The sequence below is a fragment of the Lissotriton vulgaris genome, chromosome 3_1 (genome assembly GCF_964263255.1).
Source record: "Lissotriton vulgaris chromosome 3_1, aLisVul1.2, whole genome shotgun sequence".
Lineage (NCBI taxonomy): Eukaryota > Metazoa > Chordata > Amphibia > Caudata > Salamandridae > Lissotriton > Lissotriton vulgaris.
Genome location: NC_141689.1, coordinates 56,230,213 through 56,239,961, shown reverse-complemented (window position 1 = coordinate 56,239,961; position 9,749 = coordinate 56,230,213).

Genomic DNA, 9,749 nt, shown 5'->3' with positions numbered 1-9,749 from the left:
GGAACAGTCCAGCCTGAACTGCCGAGCCATGCTTTTCCTGGACCGGAAACAAGCTTCCGAGGACCGGTTTCTGGCAATCCAGCCGTCTTCAGCCCGGCTTGCTTGAATCCAGTGGGGTGGAGAGCATGGGACTCACATCTGAGCATACCCATCCCACTCGGGGTGACAAATGCAAAAACCACAGTTGATGGACAGAATGCAGAACAATGTCATACATTCACCCCCTTTCAGAGATCTGGGGCTAAATCCATCATTGTTTTCCACTCCACACCATCCCAGTTCAGCCATGGCCATATGCAAATCAGTCTGACCCTGTGCCTCATGGGAACCGTCCAGCCCGAACTGCCAAGCCATGCCTTCCCTGGACCGGAAACAAGCTTCCAAGGACCGGTTTCTGGCATTCCAGCCGTCTTCAGCCCGGCTTGCTTGAATCCAGTGGTGTGGAGAGCATGGGACTCACGTCTGGGCCTACCCATCCGACTCGGGGCGACTAATGGAAAAACCACAGTTGATGGACAGAATGCAGAACAATGTCATACATTCACCCCAGTACAGAGATCTGGGCCTAAATCCATCGTTTTTTGCACTCCACACCACCCCAGTTCAGCCATGGGCATATGCAAACCAGTCTGACCCTGTGCCTCATGGGAACAGTCCAGCCCGAACTGGCAAGCCATGCCTTCCCTGGACCGGAAACAAGCTTCCGAGGACCGGTTTCAGGCATTCCAGCCGTCTTCAGCCCGGCTTGCTGGAATGCAGTGGTTTGGAGAGCATGGGACTCACGTCTGAGCATGCCCATCCCACTCTGGGGGAAAAATGCAGAAACCACAGTTGTTGGAAAGAATGCAGAACAATGTCATACATTCACCCCAGTACAGAGATCTGAGCCTAAATCCATCGTTTTTTTTGCACTCCACACCACCCCAGTTCAGACATGGCCATATGAAAATCAGTCTGTCTCTGTGCCTCATGGGAACATTCCAGCCCGAACTGCCAATCCATGCCTTCCCTGGACCGGTAACAAGCTTCTGAGGACCGGTTTCTGGCATTCCAGCCGTCATCAGCCCGGCTTGCTTGAATCCAGTGGTGTGGAGAGCATGGGACTCACGTCTGAGCATACCCATCCCACTCGGGGTGACAAATGCAAAAACCACAGTTGATGTACAGAATGCAGAACAATGTCATACATTCAGCCCAGTACAGAGATCTGGGCCTAAATCCATCGTTTTTTTGCACTCCACACCACCCCAGTTCAGACATGGCCATATGCAAATCAGTCTGTCCCTGTGCCTCATGAGAACAGTCCAGCCCGAACTGCCAAGCCATGCCTTCCCTGGACCGGAAACAAGCTTCGGAGGACCGGTTTCTGGCATTCCAGCCGTCTTCAGCCCGGCTTGCTTGAAGCCAGTGGTGTGGAGAGCATGGGACTCACGTCTGAGCATACCCATCCCACTCGGGGTGACCAATGCAAAAACCACAGTTGATGGACAGAATGCAGAACAATGTCATACATTCACCCCAGTACAGAGATCTGGGCCTAAATTCATCGGTTTTTTGCACTCCACACCACCCTAGTTCAGACATGACCATATGCAAATCAGTCTGACCCTGTGCCTCATGGGAACAGTCCATCCGGAACTGCCAAGCCATGCCTTCCCTGGACCGGAAACAAGCTTCGGAGGACCGGTTTCTGGCATTCCAGCCGTCTTCAGCCCGGCTTGCTTGAATTCAGTGGTGTAGAGAGCATGGGACTCACGTCTGAGCATACCCATCCCACTCGGGGTGACCAAAGCAAAAACCACAGTTGATGGACAGAATGCAGAACAATGTCATACATTCACCCCAGTACAGAGATCTGGGCCTAAATCCATCGTTTTTTTGCACTCCACACCACCCCAGTTCAGACATGGCCATGTACATGTGCAAATCAGTCTGACCCTGTGCCTCATGGGAACAGTCCAGCCCGAACTGCCAAGCCATGCCTTCCCTGGACCGGAAAAAATCTTCCGAGGACCGGTTTCTGGCATTCCAGCCGTCTTCAGCCTGGCTTGCTTGAATCCAGTGGTGTGGAGAGCATGGGACTCACGTCTGAGCATACCCATCCCACTCGGGTTGACAAATGCAAAAACCACAGTTGATGGACAGAATGCAGAACAATGTCATACATTCACCCCAGTACAGAGATCTGGGCCTAAATACATCGTTTTTTTGAACTCCACACCACCCCAGTTCAGACATGGCCATTTTTTATTTTTGCATATGAGAACAGGTAGCCTTACAATAGTGAAAAACGAAAATGGCTGTGATTCACTATTAGGACATGCCACACACATCAGGGCTTGTCCTACCTTATGCTTACATTGCACCCTGCCCTAGGGACTACCATAGGGGTGACTCACATGAAGTAAAGGGAAGGTTTTGGGGCTGGCAAGTGGGTGCACGTGCCCAGCCAGCATCATAGTACCAAACTGCACGCAGGTTCTGCAATGGCAGACCTCAGACACATTTTAAAGGGCTGCTTCTGTGGGTGGCGCAACCAGCGCTGCAGGCCCACTAGCAGTATTTGGATGTACAAGCCCTGGCACTCCTGGTGCACTTTACTGGGGACTGACAGTAAATCAAATAAGCCAATCATGGAAATCAATCAACAGATACACTTTACATTGTGAGCACTTGCACTGCGTCACGGATTGGCGTGGCGCAGTGCCCTGAGCAGCTAACACCAGCAAAACATCTGAGGCCCATCAGCAAAAAGTGGAAGGGAGACTCACGCCAAGGTGCCAGGTCTAACAGTCCTCATCCCCTTTAGTCTCGTTTCTGATTTGAACCCACTGCTGCTCCTAAACCAGTACTAAAATACCCATGTCCCGCACAACTTCTAAAATGTGCACGCAATTGTGCTAGTCCTTACAATTGTTCTGTATTTCATCTGTACTGGTGCAAACCTTTTATCTGCCGCTGATGCAACCTCTTTAATCAAACCTGACTATAATAAATACACACCATTAAATAGTAAACCGATTCGTGATGCACAAAGCATACAGGTAGCATGGGAAGAAACAATGCTTTGCAGACATATGGAGCGACAGTAGTACCAAGGACATAGCTATCAATGGTGCACCAGCCTTTTATCTATTAGTCATATTGTCTTGATATTTATTTCAGAGCGCCCGTCTGGGGTTGTCTTGGTGTTTAATCCTGCTAGAGCGGGTCAAAGACAGCTAGACAGGCCCCAGTACTGAAGGTGCACAGTTGGGACGGGCGCCCTGGCAGAGCTCCTGTACTGGGCATGCTGTTTGTTAAGGTTGCTGGCTGCAGGCTCAACATATCCTTCCTGAACCTCCCAAATTGTTGCAGAATGCTGGTGAGTGAGTGAGGCTACCACTTAATGCTTGGGCTAAAAACACTATTGCGATAAGATCTGTGCCTCTGCACACAACCTACACACGTGTTAGACGTTGCAGAAGATGCATTACTGCAGTTTTAAAATACTCCAGAGTCCTTTATCACCATACTTTACTCATTGCAGCCTGACGCTTTGCATTTCTGAAATAGGTTGAAGAGTGTTACAAGTGCCACTGAAGAGTTTTAAAACGGTGCTAAGCTGCCAATTCTCATCAATACATGATTGGCCCAGCCATGCTTTATATAATGCAATTACATGTTAATGTTCCTGGCTTTTTTTATTTTTCATTAACATAAGATAATGACGATCGAGTGAGTACCTCACTATTTGTGTTTGATTTGCCCAATGGTCTCCTTCCCCTCTATCAGGCCGATTCATCATCGGCATGTTTTGCAAGTCTGTAATAGCGAATAATAAGGAATCGCTATTACAGACTTGCAAAACGGGATTCATGTAGGAATCGCAAAATAAAATGCGATTCCTACACATTACTTATTTGCGATTAGAAAATTGCTGATCGAAAATAAGGATGTGATTTCAAGGGTGCTAGGGGTGTCCACAGGACACCCTGTAGCACCCCTGAAATGTAAATTAGACTCATGTTACGCGCACACATGTCCAAAGGACAAGTGTGTGTGTAACATACAACTGAGATAAATGCACAAAAGTGCATTTTTCCCAGTTTTCGCTATTTACCACGAAGTCTGACTTCGCGGTAAATAGCGGGAAAAAATAGCGATTTCGCAATTTTTAATTGGGTCATGAATAGCATTTAAGGAATCTCAAAATGAGATTCCTTAAACGCGATCACAATTTGAGAAATCGCAATTTTTTGGGATTTCTCAAATTGCGAGTACATGGCCCAATGATGAATTTCAAGTGCCATTTTTGCGGGTGCAAACGGCCGAATTCTGCGATTCGCACCGTTTGCGCCCGCAAAAATGCTTCATGAATCTAGCTGTTAGTGCCTTAAAGTCTGCTTCTGTACAGTGGGTGATACCATCAGCTTCTGGTTGGTGCAACAAGGATTAAAGGTTCAAGACATACTAGATGGCAAAAAAAGAAACACATCTATATAAAAAGCCCTGCTGGGCCCTTCTTAGCTTTTACTCCTTTAAACTGCTTGAAAAGTGTCCTTTGCAGCCAGTTCTGGGCGAGGTTTCACGAGTATTGGAGAGATTCTTAGCGAATCCTTGAAAACTCTCACATTTGCTCCAACTCTAAACCTGTAGTAGCAAATTTGCACCTTTATCTGCTTGAGTCATGATTCTAGAAAACCACGAATGTGCCACCATTCTGCTCTTAACTGTAAACAGGCCTATCACAGTCACCACTCCCACCATTCTGCTTTCCAGCCAGTGGGTACCAATAATTTTGAGATATTCACCAAACTATTTCCTCTGTGCAGGGTGTTGTGCCAACTCTCCTATTTTGTGGATTGTCTTGGTCTTTTGCCTCTTAGACTGTTTACAATGTGTGATCGTTGGCACTACCTATCTGCTAACCCCAGATTGCAGTTTGCCTGCCTGCAGGGCATGCAGTGTTATTTCATAGTGCCAAACCTTGTTTCCCGAATAATTTTATTTCTCTACAAAAGGTGTCTGTCAAATAAGGACCGCAAAGCCAATAGGTCTCGCCTTTGGGACCTTAAAAGTGTTTAGTTATCCAGCACAATATCCTTGGTGCAACAACATCAAGTGTTGAATGGCTTAAACACTTAGAAAATCCCAAAGGCGAGACCTATTGGCTATGCCAATGCTTGTTAAAAGGAGCACCTTCACGTTGAACGATTTTTTTGATTTCTCTGCTTTAAAAGCTTTTCTTTAAAGGTTATTTTTTACTGCAGGTTTCTTTGTCAAGTTACTAGAAGTAAATAAGGAAGGCAATTCTTAGTAAGGTGCACAGAGTTTTACAAGTTCCTCAGAGGAGAATCACAGGCTTTCAAAGAACTTACATGACAGATCTTACCTCCTTTGACAAATATGATGCTGGCTTCCTTCTTTATTTAAATAATCCTGAATTCTTGGGAATGTGACTGACGTGACGCCAGAGAGCAAAGTGCACCTGGGATAATGTTCCTAATAATGTACATATTTTGTCTGATTCCGTTGTCTGTTAAACCTGGCTGGCTTCCCTTTGTTTTCCCGTGGTTCACTGACAATCTGTCGGTGCTCAATGATTCCCGATATGTGATTTAAAAAAGCCTATTATTCTACTTAATAGATTCTTCGGCTCAAAATTGGGTTAGTTCGAAGCCTCTGCCCAGTCTCGCAGATGGCTTCTCCATCCACACCCCATCCTTGAGAGAGGGGAATATTGATGACAGTTGATCCATGCGCATAGGTAGAGACCCTGTGACATCACCGATGTAAGGACTGGGAGTGCAAAAATGTATTCCAGATTATTACTTTTGCTAATTGCAGCCTTTATCCCCTCGTAGATGTTGGGTGTGTTGGAAATATATCTTTTTAAGAGCCAATCAGATTCAGGGTCTGCCACAACACCTACACTTTTCGTAAATCGTTGTGTGTGACGTCAAACAACCAGAAGACATTAGATTAAAACTTCTATGGGCCAATTATATTTCAATTGACAAAATGCCATTGATTCTGAAAAAAAGAGAGGTCTTGAAGGCAGATTATACCAGTCAGATAAATATTCAATGTAAAAGGCAGCCCTGCATCTGACTTAGCCACAGGAGCAGATGGATGCTGTGTGCTCATCCAACAAACAAGGTGGTGCTAATCAGAGAAGGCTCAGGAATAAGTAAAAAGATACGAAAAAGACAAAATGGGAATTGGTCTTATAAGCAGTATGCATTTGTAAATTTATTTTCATAAGACAAGGAAACTCTCTACTGCTGAACCAATGCATCCCAGGAAGGAACACGGATGTGGAGAGAAATGTAGGCAACCTGAGCACCAACTGAACAAACTTTAAAAGGCCCAGATTCCACCTACACCTGCCAGGCCAAAGAAAGCCAAGTATATTAGCAGGGATTCATGCTCCAAACTACTCTCTGGCTTTCAAACCCTCTCAACTGCAGCTGAGCACCAGCCAGGCAAGCCCTAATCTAGCCAGAAGTTGACCTTGCAAGTGCTAGAGTGAGAGATGAAGCACTTGGGCACTCCTCCTGATAAGGTCACTGCTCAAATCATAGCAGCTGCCATTGAACCAAAGGCTGGATAGCAGAATGGGACGTAGTTGTTTTTTTTTTCAGAGGTGCTGGGGGTCTAGACCAGGAAGAAATTAAATCTGACACCATGGAACAGCCAGTAGGATATTTTTGCCGGTGGGTCCTGCTAAGTGTCCGAAGAAAACATTTACAAAAGTTTTCAAAAATTATTTCGATGCTCACAGATTACACCAGTAGACTTCTAAGCCCACAAAGTCCTCAGGGGGGAAACAACACTTACAACACACCTTTTACAACGCACTACCTTTACAATGAAACTTTTACAATGCAACATCCATTACAACGCATGCCATTACAACGCAACCATTACAACGCATGTCACTACAACGCATACAACTACAACGCATGTCATTACAATGCAGTCATTACAACGCATGCCATTACAACGCATACTTACACTATCCAACACTTACACTACTGTTGCACCCCCTGGAGTTAGAATAGTAATTTTTACCCCTACACTTCCCAATACTTACCCTACTGTTGCACCCTCTGGAGTTAGAATAGCAATTTCTACCCCTACACTATCCAACACTTACCCTACTGTTGCACCCCCCTGGAGTTAGAATAGTAATTTTTACCCCTACACTATCCAATACTTACCATACATGCACTGTAATGGTATGCGTTGTAATGGTATGTGTTGTAAATGTAGTATGCGTTGTAGTGGAATGCGTTGTAAAGGTAGTTTCAAAGAATTCGTTGTAATGGCATGCGTTGTAATGGAATGCGTTGTAATGGATGTTGCGGTGTAAAAAATGTGTTGTAAAGGTATGCGTTGTAACGACATACATCCTCTTCAGGGAAGAGACTTAGAGACTCTGAGTGTGCCAGTCAGAAGTCAACAGCAAAGTCTACTCAGTTCACTCCAGATCCAGTTGTCACTGGGCAGCTGGGTACTTCAGGGAAAAGGCATCTTGCAGTTTGTTGTGTCCCTGCAGCATTATAGGAGAATAGCCAACTAACCATTGGTGTCCACTTCTTTGTCCCTGGTACAATGGGGAGCAGGTTCAGCAAGCTCAGTCCTGTCCAGATTTTCTGCAATCCTGAAATTGTTTTAAGGATGGTGCAATGAGGAAACCACTAACTAGTGGGTGGTGATTACTCCTGGGTACTCCCTAATCAATGGAGTCAATATTTCAACAGCAGTTCTTATTTGCCCTACTACAAACAATCGCACGCTGTTCCTCACTTTTAAAATTCAAGCTGTGTACCTATCCAGAGGTGTCACCATGGTAATGAGCTGACCCCTCCACCTCACTACCTGTTCTGGGTATAGCGTTGCTCGTCCGGGGTTTGATACCAGTCTGACTATGGGAGCAAAGACTGGGGCCCTAACATTTATTTGTGCAGAATGGGCCCCCTTGAAGGAAAAAAGGTTCTTGGGTCCACTCTAACTGACCTTCCTGTAAGGGGATGAAAACACACAGCCCCCCCCCCCCCAACCAGGGCCGTGGCTGGAGATCAAATGCAAGTTAGCATCCAGCAGCTTTATCCAAGGTAAAAGAAACCTACAATTTTTTTTTCATATCTTCAAAAAATCTGACCTCACTATTATATTGGATTTTTATTAAATATGAAAATACGTCTTAGAATGGAGTCTGCAGCTGGTACAGATCAAACGTTACAATGATATTTTGGGCACTGGGAGAACTTCAATGTCTAATGCGAGTCATGCTCCATTCTTAAATAATATGCATCCTACTTTGTAAGCAGCAAGGTGTTTTGATGGTGACTTATTTATTATTTAAAATTAGGTCTTCATACCTGTCAAAAGTTCATTTTCACAGGTCTGTGCATTAGGTTTCAACCTGCTGTTCTCAGGCTACATTGGCAGGCCTGAAGCCATGTTTTCATTGCCATTGTAGTGGTCCTCACAATATGTGCTGCAGACCACAGGTAGCATTTAAATTCAAGGCTCTAGTTAGATTTTTCTTAGCTTATACTAGATACTAGTAGGTAAGTTAAATAAGTCAGTTTGGGATAAAGCAATTTCAACATGTTTAAAGAGTGAGCATGTTTCAGTGATTCTGATCAATAAAAGAACTGTGCTTGGGACCATAGAACATTAGTAGATAGGGACTGAGTCCCCATGCTACCTCAGTACCATGTGCCAAGTCCAACTAGCTATAGGGTCTCACTTGCCCTCCTCCTCATAACTAGAGGAAGAAGTGAATGTACAACACCCCAGAACACAACACTCCTGACCCTCTCAGAAATCACTGTGAGAGGACACTCTCTTTTTCATCACATACTCGTTCACAATACAATATGAAAGAACACAAGGAAGTTTGAAATGTTTATTCAAACTATTGTGCTCTAGAATGCAGTATGCATGCCACAATTAGAAAACAACTGCCTAGCGAAAACACCATCAGCATTATCAATATACTGTATATTATGAAATGCCCTGTCATATTATAAGACAGAATAGCCTACTCCTCTCCCTTCTACAGAGGCAAACTGATCATTCAGCAAAGATCTCTGGGATTAGTATTGGGACATGTACCTTAGCATACACGGATGAACATTCTACATTACAGAAACAGCGGTGATCTTGTCTCAGGATATATCGGTCTCTCTCCCTGTGTTGCAGTGAAGTGGATACCTGTATGACAAGGTTCACATGTTCATAAAAACAGCTGCATTTATGTGTTGTGTCTAGGTACGTGTGCCTGACCAGAACACAATAAAAAGGGACATTGGGGCATATTATCAAGCATTTATCTCTGAGTTATCAGCACTTTAGCGCAACCAAAGTGGCTATAAATGTATCACCCCATTCACAAGCTGGTGCTAACAGCTCATATCACCAGTTTACCTGTGATAGCAGCTGCAAAAAAAACCCACAGATGACACTGGCAACTATCGCTAATGAGATGCAGAGTAGGCGTTCCCGTGCAAAAAGCTGCAACAACACCACTCCGCAACATTCTCAACGACCAGCCAGATCAGTGATAAGAACCCAAAACAGGCATTAAGGAGCGTTAACAGCAGAATTGTAACACCTGCTCTGACCTGGTGCAAAGTTGGAAGACAGCCTGCACCAGAAAAGGGAGCCCAGGCCAGAGCCACACCTGACGGGCAACAGAATGCATGGATCCACTGATCATGCAGCTAGGAGCCCCAACAGGGCCACCACACCGA